The 17,388-nt window shown below is 48.0% G+C and overlaps 1 protein-coding gene across 24 annotated transcripts in view; it reads right to left on the bottom strand.

Annotated features, from left to right (window-relative positions):
* The window catches only part of CYFIP1 (cytoplasmic FMR1 interacting protein 1), a 117,670-nt gene extending 106,694 nt beyond the window's left edge, over positions 1-10,976 (bottom strand). For 18 of the 24 annotated variants that reach the window (XM_077938836.1, XM_077938847.1, XM_077938850.1 and 15 more), the window contains exon 1: positions 10,348-10,431. The gene's annotated coding sequence lies outside the window, so the exon portion shown is untranslated. Of the gene's footprint in view, positions 1-10,347; positions 10,432-10,836 lie in introns of those variants that run through there. The other 6 variants (XM_077938833.1, XM_077938842.1, XM_077938834.1 and 3 more) reach the window with 2 other exon arrangements.
* Between the last annotated feature and the right edge of the window lie 6,412 nt (positions 10,977-17,388).

The raw sequence follows: 17,388 nt of genomic DNA, 5'->3' as shown, positions 1-17,388 counted from the left end.
AGCAAAGAACAGGGTATAACAAGGTCACAGCAGCTATCACTGTACATCTGTCTTATTCCCATCTACAAAACCTGGAAGCCACAGCTCAACAGGCATCATCTCTGCCCCCATGGAGGGCCGAGCCACAGCCCGCGGCATGGGCTGTGCCTGAAGGAAATGCAGTCATAATACAGTTGGAGGGGAGCGACCAGGAAAACAAATGCCCGGTAAGCTTGTGCCCAACAGCACAGATGCACATCAGGCTTAAACCAACACAATGGTGAAAAACACATCCCTAACTTCTTGAGACCATGTTCTAAGAGGCTTTTAACACAAAAAAAAATTCACACAAATGCAAATCTTGTCCCTAGAATGCTCTGAAATCCTTCTATTAGATAACCTTCTTATTAGAAATCAGGCCTGAGCTGCTGTGGCCATCAGCTCTCCGGATATAAGACTTAAAGAGAACAAATAACAAAATGACAGATGTAAATCCCATCACATACATATTTGCATTAAATGTAAATGAACAAGACACTCAAATCAAAAGGCACAGATTTACAGAGTAAACAGAAAACATGAACCAACCAAATGCTATCCATTAGAAACACATTTTAAATATAAAAACGTCTTCCCAGGATTGGAAGACATAATATTGTTAAGATGACAATATAATCCAAAGCCTTCTAAAGACTCAATGCAATCCCTTTGAAAATTCCAACAGCAGATTTTTTTTTTTTTTTGCAAAAAATAACCCATTTAAAAATTCATAGGAATCTCCGAAAACCCAAAATAGCCAAAACAATCTTGAAAAAGATGAATCAAATTTGGAGACTTCACTCCTTTTTATTTCAAAACTTACTATAAAGCTACAGTAATTGAAACAATGTGGCACTGGCATAAAGAAAGGCATACTGGCCAATTAAACAGAATGAAGAACCCATAAATAAACCTTCACATATGTGGTCAAATGATTTTTAACAATTATGTCAAGATCATTCAATGGAAAAACAATAGTCTTCTCAACAAATTGTGTTAGGAAAACTGAATATCCACACATACAAGAATTATGTTGGACCATTACCTTAGATAATACATAGAAAAGTTAACTCAAAACAGATCAACAGCTTAAACATCGGATCTAAAACTATAAAACTCTTAGAAGAAAACAGGAGAAATGCTTCATGACATCAGATTTGGCAATGATTTCTTGGATATGACACCAAAAACACCAGCAACAACAGAAATAATAGACCAGGTGCTGCTGCTCACATCTGTAATCCCAACACTTTGTGAGGATGAGGTGGGAGGACCACCTGACCTTAGGAGTTCCAGACCAGCCTGGGCAACACAGCTAGTCCTGTCTCTACTAAAAAATAAGGCTGGGCATGATGGCTCACGCCTATAATCCCAGCACTTTCGAGGCCGAGGTGGGCAGATCGCGTGAGGTCAGGAGTTCGAGACCAGCCTGACCAACATGCAGAAACCCTGTCTCTACTAAAAATACAAAATTAGCCAGGCGTGGTGCTGCATGCCTGTAATCCCAACTACTCGGGAGGCTGAGGCAGGAGAATTGCTTGAACACGGGAGGCAAAGGTTGTGGTGAGCCAAGATGGCACCATTGCACTCTAGCCTGAGCAACAAGAGCAAAACTCTCTCAAACATACGAAAAAAGAAAAAGAAAATAAATAAAATAAAAAGCAGCTGCATGTGGTGGCTCACACCTGTAGTCCCAGACACTTGGGAGGCTGAAGTGGGAGGACTGCTTGAGCCCAGGATATCAAAGCTGCAGTGACCCAAGATTACACCACTGAATTCCAGCCTGGGTAACAGAGTGAGAACTCATCTCAAAAAATAAATAACCAATAGATACTACCCAAAGCAATCTACAGATTCAAAGCAATCTACAGATTCAATGAAATCTCTATCAAAATACCTACCATACTCTTCATACAAACAGAAAAAGAAATCCTAAAATTTGTATGCAACCACAAAAGACTTGGAATAGCAAAAGCTATCCTGAGCAAAAGAACAAGGCTGGAGGCATCACACTACCTGACTTCAAAATATACTACAGAGCCTGGGCACGGTGGCTCATGCCTGTAATCCCAGCACTTTGGGAGGCCAAGGTGGGTGGATCACCTGAGGTCAGGAGTTCGAGACCAGCCTGGCCAACATGGTGAAACACCGTCTCTGCTAAAAATACAAAAATCAGCTGGGTGTGGTGGTGCACACCTGTAATCCCCAGCTACCCAGGAGGCTGAGGCAGGAGAATCGCTTGAACCTGGGAGGTGGAGGTTGCAGTGAGCCAAGATTGTGCCATTGCACTTCAGCCTGGGTGACAGAGTGAGACGACGTCTCAAAAAAAAAAAACCAAAAACTACAGAGCGGTACTAACCCAAACAGCACACTACTGGCATAAACATAAGACACATAAACCACGGGAACAGAATAGAGCCTGGAAATAAATGCATACATTTACAGCCAACTGATTTTTAACAAAGGTGCCAAGAACACACAATGAGAAAAGGATAGGCTCCTCAATAAACGGTGCTGATAAAACTAGATACACACATACGGAAGAATAACATCAGACCTGGCTTCTCAATATAGACAAAAATCAACCCGAAATGAATTAAAGACTTAAATGTGGCCAGGTGCGGTGGCTCAGCCTATAATCCCTGAGAAGCCCAGGCAGGGGGATCACCTGAGCTCTGGAGTTTGAGACCAGTTTGGGCAACATGGCGAAACCTCATTTCTACAAAAAAAAAAAATACACAATTTAGGTGGTGGCTCACACCTGTAATCCCAACACTTTGGGAGGCTGAGGCAGGAGGATCACTTGAGGTAAGGAGTTTTAGACTAGCCTGGCCAACATGGTGAAACCCTGCCTCTACTAAAAATACAAAAATTAGCCAGGTGTGGTGGTGCACGCCTGTAATCCCAGCTACTCGGGAGGCTGAGGCAGGAGAACTGTTTGAACCTGGGCTGGTTGGGGTGCGCTGAGATCGTGCCACTGCACTCCAATCTGGGTGACAGAGTGAGACTCCATCTCAAAAAAAAAAAAAACACCCAAATTTAGCCAGGCATGATGGTGCACCCCTGTAGTGCCAGGTACTGGACAGGCTGGGTGGGAGAATCGCTTAAGCCCAAAATGTCAAGGCTGCAGTAAGCTGTGATTGCCCCACTGCATTCCAGCCTGGGTGACAGAACAAGACCTTGTCAAAAAAAAAAAAGAAGAAGAAGAAGCAGCAGCAACTCCCTAACCATTAGCAGTCATTCTCAGTTTTTCTGCCTGTTCTTTTCCTCTCCTCTCTCTCCGGCTTTCTGGCCCCAGGCAATCACCTGTCTACTTTCTGTCTCTGCGTATTTGCCTATTCTGGACTTTCCCCCTTTTATCTAACTGTGAGTGAGTGTCCTTTGACCAACATCTTCCTCTCTCCCCTTCCGCCAGACACCCCAGCCTCTGGTAACCACCATTCTGCTCTGTCCTGTGACATCAGCGTTTTCAGATTCCACATATGAGTGAGATCATGCAGTACTTATCTTTCTGTGCCTAGCTTATTTTGAGGAAATAAAGCCTCAAAAGCAAAGGCCACAAAAGAAAAAATAGACAAATGGGATCACAGCAAACGAAAAAGGTTCTGCACAGCAAAGAAATCAATCAACAGAGTAAAGTGACAATCTACAGAATGCAAGAAAATATTTGCAAACAACTTATACGGGATTAACAACAAAAATATACAAAGAATTCAAACAACTCAATAGTAAAAGATCTGAATGGATATTTCTCAAAAGAAGGTGTACAATTGGCCAACAGGTACATGAAAAAACGCTCAACATCGCTAATCATCAGGGAATCCAAATCAAAACCACAATGCGTTATCACCTCACACCTGTTAGACTGGCTCTTGTCAAAAAGGCAAAAGATAATAAGTGTGGTCCAGGATGTGGAGAAAAGGAAACCCTTGTACACTGTTGGTGGGGATGTAAATCAGTATAACTATTATGGAAAACAGTGCCGGGGGTTCCTCAAAATATTAAAAATAGAACTACTATATGACCCGGCAACACCACTATTGGGTATATATCCAACAGAAATGAAATCCGTACGTCCGAGAGAGATCTGCACCCCATGTTTATTGCAGCACCTTTCACAACTGCCAAGACACAGAATCAACCTGTCCATCAACAGATGAGCAAGGCCGGGCATGGTGGCTCACATCTGTAATCCTACCACTTTCGGGAGGAAAGGAGGATTGCTTGAGCCCAGGAGTTCAAGACCAGCCTGGGCAACATAATGATACCCCATCTCCATTTTAAAAAATAATTAAAATTAAAAAAATAAAAACAGGCCAGACACGATGGCTCATACCTGTAATCCCAGTACTGGGAGGCTGAGGCAGGTGGATCACTTGAGGTCAGGCATTCGAGACTGGCCTGGCCAACAGGGTGAAACCCCATCTCTACTGAAAATGCAAAAAAAGTAGTCGGGCTTGGTGGCACCTCCTGTAATCCCAGGTACTTGGGAAGCTGAGGCATGAGAATCACTTGAACCCGGGAGGCGGAGATTGCAGTGAACTGAGATCACACCACTGCACTCCAGCCTGGGTGACAGACTGAGACCCTGTCTCAAACAAACAAACAAAAACTGGATTATGGTGATGGCTGCACAGCTCCAGAAATCGTCTAAAAATTATTGTACAGTTGTCCCTGAAACAACACGTGTTTGGACCATGCGGGTCCACTTATTTGCAGACTTTTTCCAGTAAAAGTTACATGGAGTATGCCTGCCTCTCTGGCCCCTCTTCCACCTCCTCCACTTCTCCCTCTGCCACCCCCAAGACAGCAAAACCAACCCATCGACTTCCTCCTCCTCGGCCTGCTCACTGAGGATGGAGACCTTTCTGATGATCCACTTCCACGTGACGAGTAGTCAGTTTATTTTCTCTTCCTCATGATTTTCTTAACATTTTTTCTCTAGCTTACTTTATTATGAGAACACAGTATGTAATACACATAACTTACAAAATCTGTGTTAATCATATGTTATCAGTAAGGTTTCTGGTCAAGAGCAGGCTATTCGTAGTTTTAACTTTTGGGAAGTCAAAAGTTATACTCGTTCAGCCTGGCCAACATAGTGAAATCCCGTCTCTACTAAAAATACAAAATCAGCCGGGCATGGTGGTGGGCGCCTGTAATCCCAGCTACTCAGGAGGCTGAGGCAGGAGAATCTCTTGAACCTGGTTAGGTGAAGGTTGCAGTGAGCCGAGATCGCACCACTGCACTCCACAGTCTGGGCAACAGAGATACCTCTCAGGAAAAAAAAAAAAAAAAACAGGCCGGGCGCGGTGGCTCAAGCCTGTAATCCCAGCACTTTGGGAGGCCGAGGCGGGCGGATCACAAGGTCAGGAGATAGAGACCAATTAGTGCACGCCTATAATCCCAGCTACTTGGGAGGTTGAAGCAGGAGAATGGCTTAAACCGGGGAGGCAGAGGTTGCAGTGAGCCAAGATCGTGCTATTGCACTCTAGCTTGGGCAACAAGAGCGAAACTCCTTCTCAAAAAAAAAAAAAAAAAAGTTTCACTCGGATTTTCAACTGCACAGGGAGTTGGCATCCCTAACCCCCCTTGTTCACAGGTCGGCCAACCATATACTTAAAAGTAGGTGAATTTTACAAATTAGGTACATTATACCTCAATAAACAAAATTTTTGTTTAAAATTTTTGTTTTTAAAGCATGCTAATATTTTAAAATTGGAATTGGGTTAAATTTATAGGTTAATATGAAGAGAACTGATGTCTTTACCATGTTGAGTGTTCCAACCACTGACCATGGTATGTCCCCCCACTTACTTAAATGATCTTTGATTTCTCTCATCTTCAGCATACGGATCCTATAAGTCTTATTCAATGTATACCTAAGTATTTGATTCTTTTGAAGCAAGAGAAACGGTGTGTTTTTAAATTTAACTTTCTTTTTTTTTTTTTGAGACAGAGTCTCGCTCTGTTGCCCAGGCTGGAGTGCAGTGGCGCTATCTTGGCTCACCACAACCTCCGCCTCCCGGGTTCAGGCGATTCTCCTGCTTCCGCCTCCTGAGTAGCTGGGATTACAGGCGCCCGCCACCATACCCAGCTAATTTTTGTATTTTTAGTAGAGACAGGGTTTCACTATGTTGGCCAGGCTGGTCTCGAACTCCTGACCTCGTGATCCACCTACCTTGGCCTCCCAAAGTGCTGGGATTATAGGCGTGAGCCACTGCACCGGGCCAAATTTAACTTTCTAATTGTACATTGCTAGTACAGTAGTCCCCACTTATCTGTAGTTTCATTATCTGCAATTTCTGTTTCCCCAGTTACAGCTGCCTGTAGTCAACTGCCCTCCAAAAATAGGTGAGTGCATACAAAGAGATATTTTGAAAGAGAGAACACATTTATATAACTTTTTTCAGTATATAATTATTCTATATTATGAACAGTTATTGTTGTTAATCTCTTTCTGTGCCTAGTTTATAAATTAAGCTTTATCACAGGCATAGATGTATAGGGAAAAAAACACAGTACACAAAAGTTTCTGTCTTATCGGAGGTTTTGGGCATCTGCTGGAACGTATCCTCCATGGATAACAGGGACTGTTGTAAACAGAAATAAGGTCAGCTTGTATAGTGTTGACTTTGCATGTATCTCCCCACGGATAAGGGGCACTGCTGTATGCAGAAATAAAGTCGCCAGGGCAGGCCTGGTGGCTCACGCTTGTGATGCCAGCACTTTGGGAGGCTGAGGTGGGCGGATCACCTGAGGTTGGGAGTTCCTGACCAGCCTGACCAACATGGAGAAACCCCCTCTCTACTAAAAAAACAAAATTAGCCAGGCGTGGTGGCACATGCCTGTGATCCTGCTGCTTGGAAGTTGGAAGGCTGAGGCAGGAGCATCACTTGAACCCGGGAGGCAGAGGTTGCGGTGAGCCAAGATCGCACCATTGCACTCTAGCCCGGCAACAAGAGTTAAACTCTGTCTAAAAAAAAAAAAAAAAAAAAAAAAAAAAAAAAAAAGAAAAGAAAAATAAGGTCGCCTTCTGTGTGTTGACTTTGTGTCTTGTAACCTCATTAATTAGTTCTAGTAGCTTTTTCATAGATTCCTTGGATTTTCTACGTAGATAATCATGTTGTCAGCAAATAGGGACAATTTTCCCTTTCCAATCTGTATGCCTTTTACTTCTTTGTCTGATATTATTGCACTGGCTAAAATAAGGTTTTTAAATTATGTCATGTAATTAATCCATGCTTTATCTATGGCCTCTAAGGGCTGGCTAAACTTTAATAGGAAAAACAATGAGAATAGCTTGGATGTGTTAGTTGAAACTTCAACACTATAAAATATGTTTTGGCCGGGCACGGTGGCTCACGCCTGTAATCCCAGCACACTGGGAGGCCAAGGTGGGTGGATCACCTGAGATCAGGAGTTTGAGACCAACTGGCCAACACGGCAAAACCCTGTCTCTACTAAAAATACAAAAATTAGCTGGGTGTGGCGGCAGGCGCCTATAATCCCAGCTACTTGGGAGGCTGGGGCAGGAGAATTGCTTCAACCCAGGAGGCGGAGTTTGCAGTGAGCCGAGATCACACCACTGTACTCCAGCCTCGGTGACAACAGTAAAACCCCATCTCAAAAAAAAAGGGTGGGAGGCCGGGCGCGGTGGCTCACGCCTGTAATCCCAGCACTTTGGGAGGCCGAGGCGGGCGGATCACAAGGTCAGGAGATCGAGACCATGGTGAAACCCCGTCTCTACTAAAAATACAAAAAAAAATCAGCCGGGCGCGGTTGTGGGCGCCTGTAGTCCCAGCAACTCGGGAGGCTGAGGCAGGAGAATGGCGTGAACCCGGGAGGCGGAGCTTGCAGTGAGCCGAGATCGCGCCACTGCACTCCAGCCTGGGCGACAGAGCGAGACTCCGTCTCAAAAAAAAAAAAAAAAAAAAGGGTGGGGGGGAAGAAAAGAAAAGAAAATAATTTAGCTATTATTTAAACCCAAAGTCACCTTTAGCATTATAAACTTGAGTATGTGTACAAAGATACAGACACAAGCACTGACTGTAGTGGTGAAAAACAGTAAATAACTATAACCTCAATTAACAGGAGGCTGATAAAATTATGAAACATCCACACTACAGAATACTACAGTCATTTGGCCGGGCACAGTGGCTCATGCCTGTAATCCCAGCACTTTGGGAGGCTGAGGCGGGTGGAACACTTGAGGTCAGGAGTTTAAGACCAGCCTGGGCAACATGGCAAAACCCCGTCTCTACTAAAAAGACAAAAATTAGCCGGGTATGGTGGCACGTGCCTGTAATCCCATCTACTCAGGAGGCTGAGGTGGGAGAACCACCTGAACCCAGGAGGCAGAGGTTGTGGTGAGCCAAGTTTGTACCACTGCACTCCAGTCTGGGCCACAGAGCAAGACTCCATCTCAAAAAAAAAAAAAGAATACTATAGAGTTATTTAAAAGATTGAAGGAAATCTGTGTGTATATACTGTATATATCAACATGTGAAGATTGCTAAGATCTTTAAGTAACCTAACATCATTAAGTGAAAAATGTACGATAATATATGCAATATGATCTCGCTATGTTATCTAAAAAATTGCTTATGCAGAGAAAAGACTGTATACTACTTAGAAGTACCGAGGGAATTTCACTTCTAGCATACACGGTTCCCTACTGCTTAATGTTTTTAATGAACTATAGTTTTGTAATTTTTCTCAGTACTTTATCATTTTAGTCTCTCTCTCAGGCTGTATCCGAGAGCCACATTTTTCAGATGCTTGTATCTTTACTCTTCAGGGACAAACCAGAGCATAGCTGAATGTCCAACGCCTTATGCTAAGTGAAACAAGCCAGACTGCAAGCCCACACGTGACATCCTGGAACGGCCAAAGCAGGAGGACTGAGGAACAGACAGGTGGCTGCAAGAGCGGGGAAGAGAGAGGCTGCCTTCCTGAGTATCCTGACAGCGGTGGCAGTCACGACAGTCCACGCATCTGTTAAAGCTCACTGAACTGCACACCAAAAAGTGAATCTTACCACATTTTAAAACAAATTTAAACACACACACAAACTTAGGGGGTACATTTTCTTGGAGCGCGGCACAGACACCTGTCTTAACGCAGGAAACGTCCTCCGCCACGACTCCAGGGCGCCTCGGTCGCAGTGAGGGCACCGGCGCTCTCTTCCTACTGGCCCTGCAAGTGCACACCTGCTACGGTCCGCGCCCACTCACAACGCGACGCGTTCTTCCAGGCTCCGCGCCTGCAGATCTAGACATCACTTGGAAAGCCGCTGGCCACCCGCGGGGACAGGGCAGCACGCGTGGGGCCCCCGCGGGTCCCGGCCTGGCCGGGACTCTGCCGCAGCCCCCAAGCTGTCAAGCACAGCAATGCGCGCCCTGCACCGGGCATCACCGCGGCTCCGACCACGCCTCATCCCGGAGTCCGCCGGGCGACTCCAAGAACCACCACCGTTCCCTGCGCGGCCACGGTGCCCTGCGCCGCCGGAAAACAAACGCTCACGAGCCTCAGTCCCCAGCGGCGACCACGCGGCGCTGGGCTCATCAGCAGCCGCTCCCTGATTGGACTTCACAGCGGAGCTGACACCGTCCAGACGTCCCTCTCAGCTTAAAATACGCTCCATCAACCCCGTTTCCCAATTATTCTTCCACCCTTCTGGTCACACCCACAATGTGCTGCAAATTAAGCTCACGCATTTCACCCTTAAAATACACAATTCAGACGCTTGTGCGAAACAGTGCGGCCCCCGTAACAATCGCGCCTCCTTAACAAAGCCCAAAACTCCTCTCTCCAAGAATGCGCGGAATGGCTCCGCCGGGCTCCCTCCGGTGCTCACAGGGGCACGAAACAAAAACGGGTTCAGAGCTTGCTGCGCGACCTTAGCGCAACATTAGCAATCTCCTTGCTCCTTACTTTCCAACAAAAACGTGAAACACGAAGGTATTCCTTCCCCACTGGAGCTGTGCCACGTGCCGGGGCGCGGAATCCGGGATCGCGGGGCGCTAGGCGGGGAACGCGGGGGCGGGGAGCTCGGGGTCGAGGCCGAAAGGCCGGGGGCGCGGGGCCCGGGAGGCCGGTGCAGGGAGTGCGGGGACCTGGAGCCCGGGACGCGCGGGAGCCCGGGGTCGCGACCTGGGGGACGCGGGGACCAGGGCGATCCCGGAGGCCGCGCCGCCGGGGAGGCCGCGCCGCCGGGGTGGGGGGCTCCGTCCCAGCCCCGCCGCCGCCCTGGCCGGCCCAGGTTCCAAGGGGGACTCGAACCCCACGGAGGCCGCCGGGCGGGCGCGGGGGAGCGGGGTTTCTCACCTGGGTCCGCGGCGGCTTGGGGGTCCTGGGCGGGCCCTGGGAGTTTCCTTGGCCGAGTGAGTCACTCGGGCTGGCCGGGAATGCGCCAGGAAACACTCGGCCTCCTCCCCTTCCTCCCGGGGCGGGGGCTCTCCCGGCTCGGCCTCTTCCTCCCGGCGCTCCTCCCTCCCGGCCGCGGCCCCGGCCGCTCCCTCCTCCCGGCGGGGCGTCCCCGGCCGGCCGCTTCCCCCACGCCGGCCGCCGAAGGTGTCCTCCCAGGCGGAGCGCCCCTGGCCACCTGCCGGCCGGCGCCACCTCAGCCTGCGCGGGACGACGGGGTTGGGGCGGAGCGGGCGTGAGGTCCTCCCGCGGGTCCGTCCGGCTCGGAGCGCGGAGGAACGGGGTCCGCACGCCGTCCCGGGGCTCCGCCGGGAAGGGGCTCAGGGGGACGCCCCGGGTGTCCTGTGGCGCCGCCCCGTGGCGTCGCCCCGCCTGGCAGGAGGCGCTCACCTGCGCCCGTCGGCGGTTCCAGGAGCGGCAGGTCGGCGCGCAGACCCAGCTGGGGACCCCCCACCGGCCCCCGCGGGCCCGTCGCCCACGAGAGCCGGGGCAAATCCGAGCGCCGACCTGCCGGAACGGGAAGGAAACCCGATTTGAGCTCGTGCCAGAAAACAATCTTGAAAGGCCGGCGAAGTAACAGACCTCACGCGGAAACGCTGAGTGGAGTGAGCCGCTCACAGGCGCGCTTAGGAAAACTGCCCTAAACCCCTGCTCGGCCCCAGCAACCTCACTCCCCTTCACCCGCGACCCCTGCTTCTCACGGAGAACCGTGAGGATGGGCATCAGATATTCTAGTCCGGCCTCTAGATGATGAAGGTTTGGCTACGCCCGCCTGTGCTCTGCGTAAGGCAAAAAGCAGCAAACGACTCCTGACCAGCGGATTGAGACAATCTACCAGCTGACTCAATATTCAGATAACACTTTCTCACATTCCTGCAAAACGGGGGTTTGGATGACATTCTGGTTCCCAGTCCACACATTTTCAAATCAGCAGATTACTGCTTTTCTGTGCCTAGGGTGGAGTCTCAAAATTAGATTCCAAATGTTTTTACATTGTAGATGACAAGACAGAACCCAAATTCAAGTTATACTGTGATAATTTAAAATATGTAATCCCGGCCAGGCGCAGTGGCTCACGCCTGTCATTGCAGCACTTTGGGAGGCCGAGGTGGGCGGATCACCTGAGGTCAGGAGTTCGAGACCAGCCTGGCCAACATGGCAAAACCTTGTTTCTACTGAAAATACCAAAATTAGCTGGGTGTGGTGGTGGGCGCCTGCATTCCCAGCTACCCGGGAGGCTGAGGCATGACAATTGCTTGAATCCAGGAGATGGAGGTTGGAGTGAGCCAAAATCAGGCCACTGCACTCCAACCTGGCAACAGAGAGAGACTCCATATAAAAAAAAAAAAAAAAGTAAAAGAAATTTTTTTTTTTTTTTTTTTTTTTGAGACGGAGTCTCGCTCTGTCGCCCAGGCTGGAGTGCAGTGGCCGGATCTCAGCTCACTGCAAGCTCCGCCTCCCGGGTTCCCGCCATTCTCCTGCCTCAGCCTCCCGAGTAGCTGGGACCACAGGCGCCGCCACCTCGCCCGGCTAATTTTTTGTGTTTTTAGTAGAGACGGGGTTTCGCCGTGTTAGCCGGGATGGTCTCGATCTCCTGACCTAGTGATCCGCCCGTCTCGGCCTCCCAAAGTGCTGAGATTACAGGTTTGAGCCACCGCGCCCGGCCAAGAAAAATTTTTTTAAAAAAATGGTACTAGAGGCCGGGCGCGGTGGCTCAAGCCTGTAATCCCAGCACTTTGGGAGGCCGAGACGGGCGGATCGCGAGGTCAGGAGATTGAGACCATCCTGGCGAACACGGTGAAACCCCGTCTCTACTAAAAAAATACAAAAAACTAGCCGGGCGAGGTGGCGGCGCCTGTAGTCCCAGCTACTCGGGAGGCTGAGGCAGGAGAATGGCGTGAACCCGGGAGGCGGAGCTTGCAGTGAGCTGAGATCCGGCCACTGCACTCCAGCCTGGGCGACAGAGCCAGACTCCGTCTCAAAAAAAAAAAAAAAAAAATGGTACTAGAATAACTGCATAACGATGTGGAAAAACTGAAACTCAACCTCCTCCCCAACAGCATGTACAAAAAGTAACTGACTGTGTATGGATCACAGACCTAAATTTGAAAGCTAAAGATACAAAGCTTCTAGAAGAAAACATAAGAGAATAATTTTATAACTGTAGAGTAGAGGTAGGCAAGATTTCTCAAAAATATAGGGTTAGTACCTTTAGAAAAAAATCATAAATTGATTTAATCGAAATTTAAAATTTCTCATCAAAAGATAATGTTAAAAGAGTGAAAAGGCATAGACAATATTACAAGACAATACTGCAGTACATGTGACAGAGAGCTTGTGTCCAGAATATGTAAAGAACCCGGGCAACAATACAATGACAATGCAGGAAAAATAGGTCCAAAGACTCACACTTTAGAAAGAAACCACTTTGGAAGTCTTTTATAAAATTCAACATATGTTTATTCATCATATATATCTCCTATGACGGTGATTCTACTTCTCTCTCTCTCTCTTTTTTTTTTTTTTGACAAAGAATCTCGCTCTGTCACCCAGGCTGGAGTGCAGTGGCCGGATCTCAGCTCACTGCAAGTGCCGCCTCCCGGGTTCCCGCCATTCTCCTGCCTCAGCCTCCCGAGTAGCTGGGACTACAGGCGCCGCCACCATGCCCGGCTAATTTTTTTGTATTTTTAGTACAGACGGAGTTTCACCATGTCAGCCAGGATGGTCTGGATCTCCCGACCTCGTGATCCACCTGCCTCGGCCTCCCAAAGTGCTGGGATTACAGGCGTGAGCCACTGCGCCTGGCCCGATGGTAATTCTACTTCTAAGTATTTACCTAATAGAAATACAAATTAATCTCTGCACAAAAACTTATATAATCAGTATTCTTTTTTGTCTCTTTTTTTTTTTTTTTTGAGACAGAGTTTCATTCTTTGTCGCCCAGGCTGGAGTGCAATGGCCTGATCTCCGCTCACCACAACCTCCACCTCCCGGGTTAAAGCAATTCTCCTGCCTCAGCCTCCCGAGTAGCTGGGATTACAGGCATGTGCCGCCACTCCAGGCTAATTTGCATTTTTAGTAGAGACAGGGTTTCTCCATGTTGGCAGGCTGGTCTCCAACTCCCCACCTCAGGTAATCTGCCCACCTAGGCCTCCCAAAGTGCTGGGATTACAGGCATGAGCCACCGCACCTGGCTGTATAATGAATATTTTTACCAGCTTATTTATAATCGAAAAAAAACTAGAAACAACCCAAAGTGCACAAATAGGAGAATGGATAAACAAATACGGTTCATATAATGGAATATTACTCAGCAATAAAAAGGAAAGAACAAATCAAAAGGATTTGTTCTTGTGTTCTTCCATTTCACACTCACCAGGATGCCTACTATCAACAAGGCCAGGAGTAGTAGTTCATGCCTGTAATCCCAGCTACTTGGGAGGCTGAGGCAGGAGACTTGCTGGAACCCAGGAGGCAGAGGTTGCAGTGAGCCAGGATCCTGCCACTGCACTCCAGCCTGGGTGACAGAGTGAGACTCCATAATAATAACAATAATAATAATAATAAAATAAAAATAAAGTAACAAGTGTTGGCATGGATATGATTAAATTGGAACTCTGTACTCTTAGTGGGAATGTAAAATGGTGCCACTATGGAAAACAATATGTTTCCTAAAAAAATAAATAAGCAAGATACATACCAAAAAAATTGAAAACAGGATTTTGAAGAGATATTTGTACACCCATGTTCATAGCAACATTTTTTTTTTTTTAACAGAGTCTTGCTCTGTCACCCAGGCTAGAGTGCAGTAGCATGATCTTGGCACACTGCAGCCTCTGCCTTTTGGGTTCAAGTGATTCTCCCGCCTCAGCCTCCCAAATCCTGGGACAACAGGCATAGCAACAGTCTTCATAACAGCTAAAATGTGGAAGAAGCCAAGTGTCCACTGACAGGTGAATGGATAAACAAAAGGCAGTTTATCCATATGATGGAATATTATTCAGATGTTAAAAGTGGAGAAACTGTCACATGCTGCCACATGGACGAACCTTGAGGACACTGTGCAAAATGAAATGGGCCAGGCACAAACAGAGACGCACCGTGTGACTGCACTCAGATGAGGTGCCTAGGGAGTTACATTTGGGAGACAGAAAGTGGGATGGTGGTTGCCAGGGTCCGGAGAAGGGGAAATGGGAGTTGTGTAATGGGTACAGGGTTTCAGGTCTGCAGGATGAAAAGATTTCTGGAGATGGATAGCGGTGGCAGTTACACCACTATGTGTTTTTTGTTTTGTTTTGTTTTTTTAGAGATGGAGTCTCACTCTGTCACCCAGGCTGGAGTGCAGTGGCACCATCTCGGCTCACTGCAAGCTCCCTTCCTGGGTTCACACCATTCTCCTGCCTCAGCCTCCCGAGTAGCTGGGACTACAGGCGCCCGCCACCACACCCAGCTACTTTTTGTATTTTTAGTAGAGACGGGTTTTCACTGAGTTAGCCAGGATGGTCTTGATCTCCTGACCTCATGATCCGCCCACCTCGGCCTCCCAAAGTGCTGGGATTATAGGCATAAGCCACCGCACCCGGTCTACACAGCAATGTAAATAGACTTAACTATGCACTGAAAATGGCTAAGATGGTAAATTTTATGTGTATTTTACCACACAAAAATCAAAACATTAAATACTGAAAAAAAGTTTTTAAAAGGGGAAGAGAATGGATATACAAGTAGTATTATAAAACAGATGAACCTCAAAATTATTCTGTAATTTTCCACACACAAAAGACAACGTACATATTGTGGGATTCCATCTATATGAACTTCCATGACAGACAGCACTACTCACTGATGACAGAAGTTAGAAATTGGCCGGGCGTGGTGGCTCACCCCTGTAATCCCAGCACTTTGGGAGGCCGAGGCGGGCGGATCACTTGAGGTCAGGAGTTCCACACCAGCCTGGACAACATGGAGAAACCCCTTCTCTATTAAACACAAAAAATTAGCCGGGTGTGGTGGTGGGTTCCTGTAATCCCAGCTACTCAGGGGGCTGAGGCAGAAGAATCGCTTGAACCCAGGAGGCGGAGGTTGCAGTGAGCTAAGATCATGCCACCGCACTCTAGCCTGAGTGACAGAGTGACACTGTCTCAAAAAAAAAAAAAAAAAAAGGAAGTCAGAAAGTGTTTGCTTGGGTGAGGTGGTCTGCAGGGAGTAGGATGGACTGAAAAGAGGCGTGTGGTGGACAGGCCAGGTGCAGTGGCTCACGCCTGTAATACCAGCACTTTGGGAGGCCGAGGCAGGCTGATCACGAGATAAGGAGATCGAGACCATCCTGGCTAACACGGTGAAATTTCGTCTCTACTAAAAATACAAAAACAAAACAAAACAAAAAAACTAGCTGGGCGTGGTGGCGGTACCTGTAGTCCCAGCTACTCAGGAGGCTGAGGCAGGAGAATGGCGGGAACCCGGGAGGCAGAGTTTTCAGAGAGCCGAGATCGTGCCACCGCACTCCAGCCTGGGCGACAGAGCAAGAGTCCGTCTCAAAAAAAAAAAAAGAAAGAAAAGAAAAATAAAAGAGGTGTGTGGGAAACTTCTGGGGACTTGGAAATATTCTGCATCTTTGTCAGGCTGATATTGACACAGGCATATTATGTCAGTCAGGGTTCAACCAGAAAAGCAGAATCAGTAGGAGATTTACTGCAAGGAATTGGCTTATGCACTATGGGAGCTGGCTCGGCCAGTCTGAAATCTGGAGGGCAGGCTCTCAGAAAGTTACTGTCCTGTGGCTGGGGCAGTGGCTCACACCTGTAAACCCAGCACTTTGGGAGGCTGAGGCGGGTAGACCACCTGAGGTCGGGAGTTCGAGACCAACCTGACCAACATGGAGAAACCCCGTCTCTACTAAAAATACAAAAAATTAGCCGGGTGTGGTGGCACATGCCTGCAATCCCAGCTACTTGGGAGGCTGAAGCAGGAGAATTGCTTGAACCCAGGAGGCAGAGGTTGTGGTGAGCCAAGATCACTCCATTGCACTCCAGCCTGGGTAACAACAGCAAAACTCCATCTCAAAAAAAAGAAAAAAAAAAAAGATACTGTCCTGTTTTTAGGTTTCTGTCATGGTCACGACAAATTACTACAAATTTAGTGGCTCTGGTAAACTGAAAAAGCATCCCCCAGGCTGGGCGTGTGGCTCACGCCTGTAATCCCAGCGCTTTGGGAGGCCAAGACGGGCGGATTACGAGGTCAGGAGATCGAGACCATTCTGACTAACACGGTGAAATGCCGTCTCTACTAAAAATACAAAAATTAGCCGGGCGCGGTGGTGGGCGCCTGTAGTCCCAGCTACAAGGGAGGTTGAGGCAGGAGAATGGTGTGAACCCGGGAGGTGGAGCTTGCAGTGAGTGGAGATCGTGCCACTGCACTCCAGCCTGGGCGGCAGAGCAGACTCCGTCTCAAAAAAACAAAAAAAAGCATCCCCCGGCAAATACCTGTGTCAAATCCCTAGAACTTATGAATGTTACTACTATGTTGAAACCCCATCACCAAGGTGATGGTATTAGGAGGCAGGGCCTTTGGGAGGTGACAGGTCACAAGGGTAGAGTCCTCATGAGTGGGATGTGTGCCCTTATAAGAGACACCCCAGAGAAATGCCTTGTCCTTTCTGCCATGTGAAGACACAGCCAGACAACAGCCACTGAGAACCAGACAACAGCCACTAAGAACCAGACACTGGGCCCTCACCAGACACCGACTCTGTGGTGCTGTGATCTTGGGCACTCAGCTTCCAGAACTGTGAGTAATACATTTCTCCTGTTTATAGCCACCCAGTCTATGGTGCTTTGTTATAGCAGCTTTAACAGACTAAGACAGTTACCTTATATGAAGAAAAAGGGTCTTAGCAGATCTAACTTCTTGAGATGGGATCATCTTAGATTATCTGAAGGGGCC

The sequence above is a fragment of the Macaca mulatta genome, chromosome 7 (genome assembly GCF_049350105.2).
Source record: "Macaca mulatta isolate MMU2019108-1 chromosome 7, T2T-MMU8v2.0, whole genome shotgun sequence".
Lineage (NCBI taxonomy): Eukaryota > Metazoa > Chordata > Mammalia > Primates > Cercopithecidae > Macaca > Macaca mulatta.
Note: the sequence above shows the minus strand (reverse complement) of the source record. Positions and strands in the feature narration are given on the sequence as shown.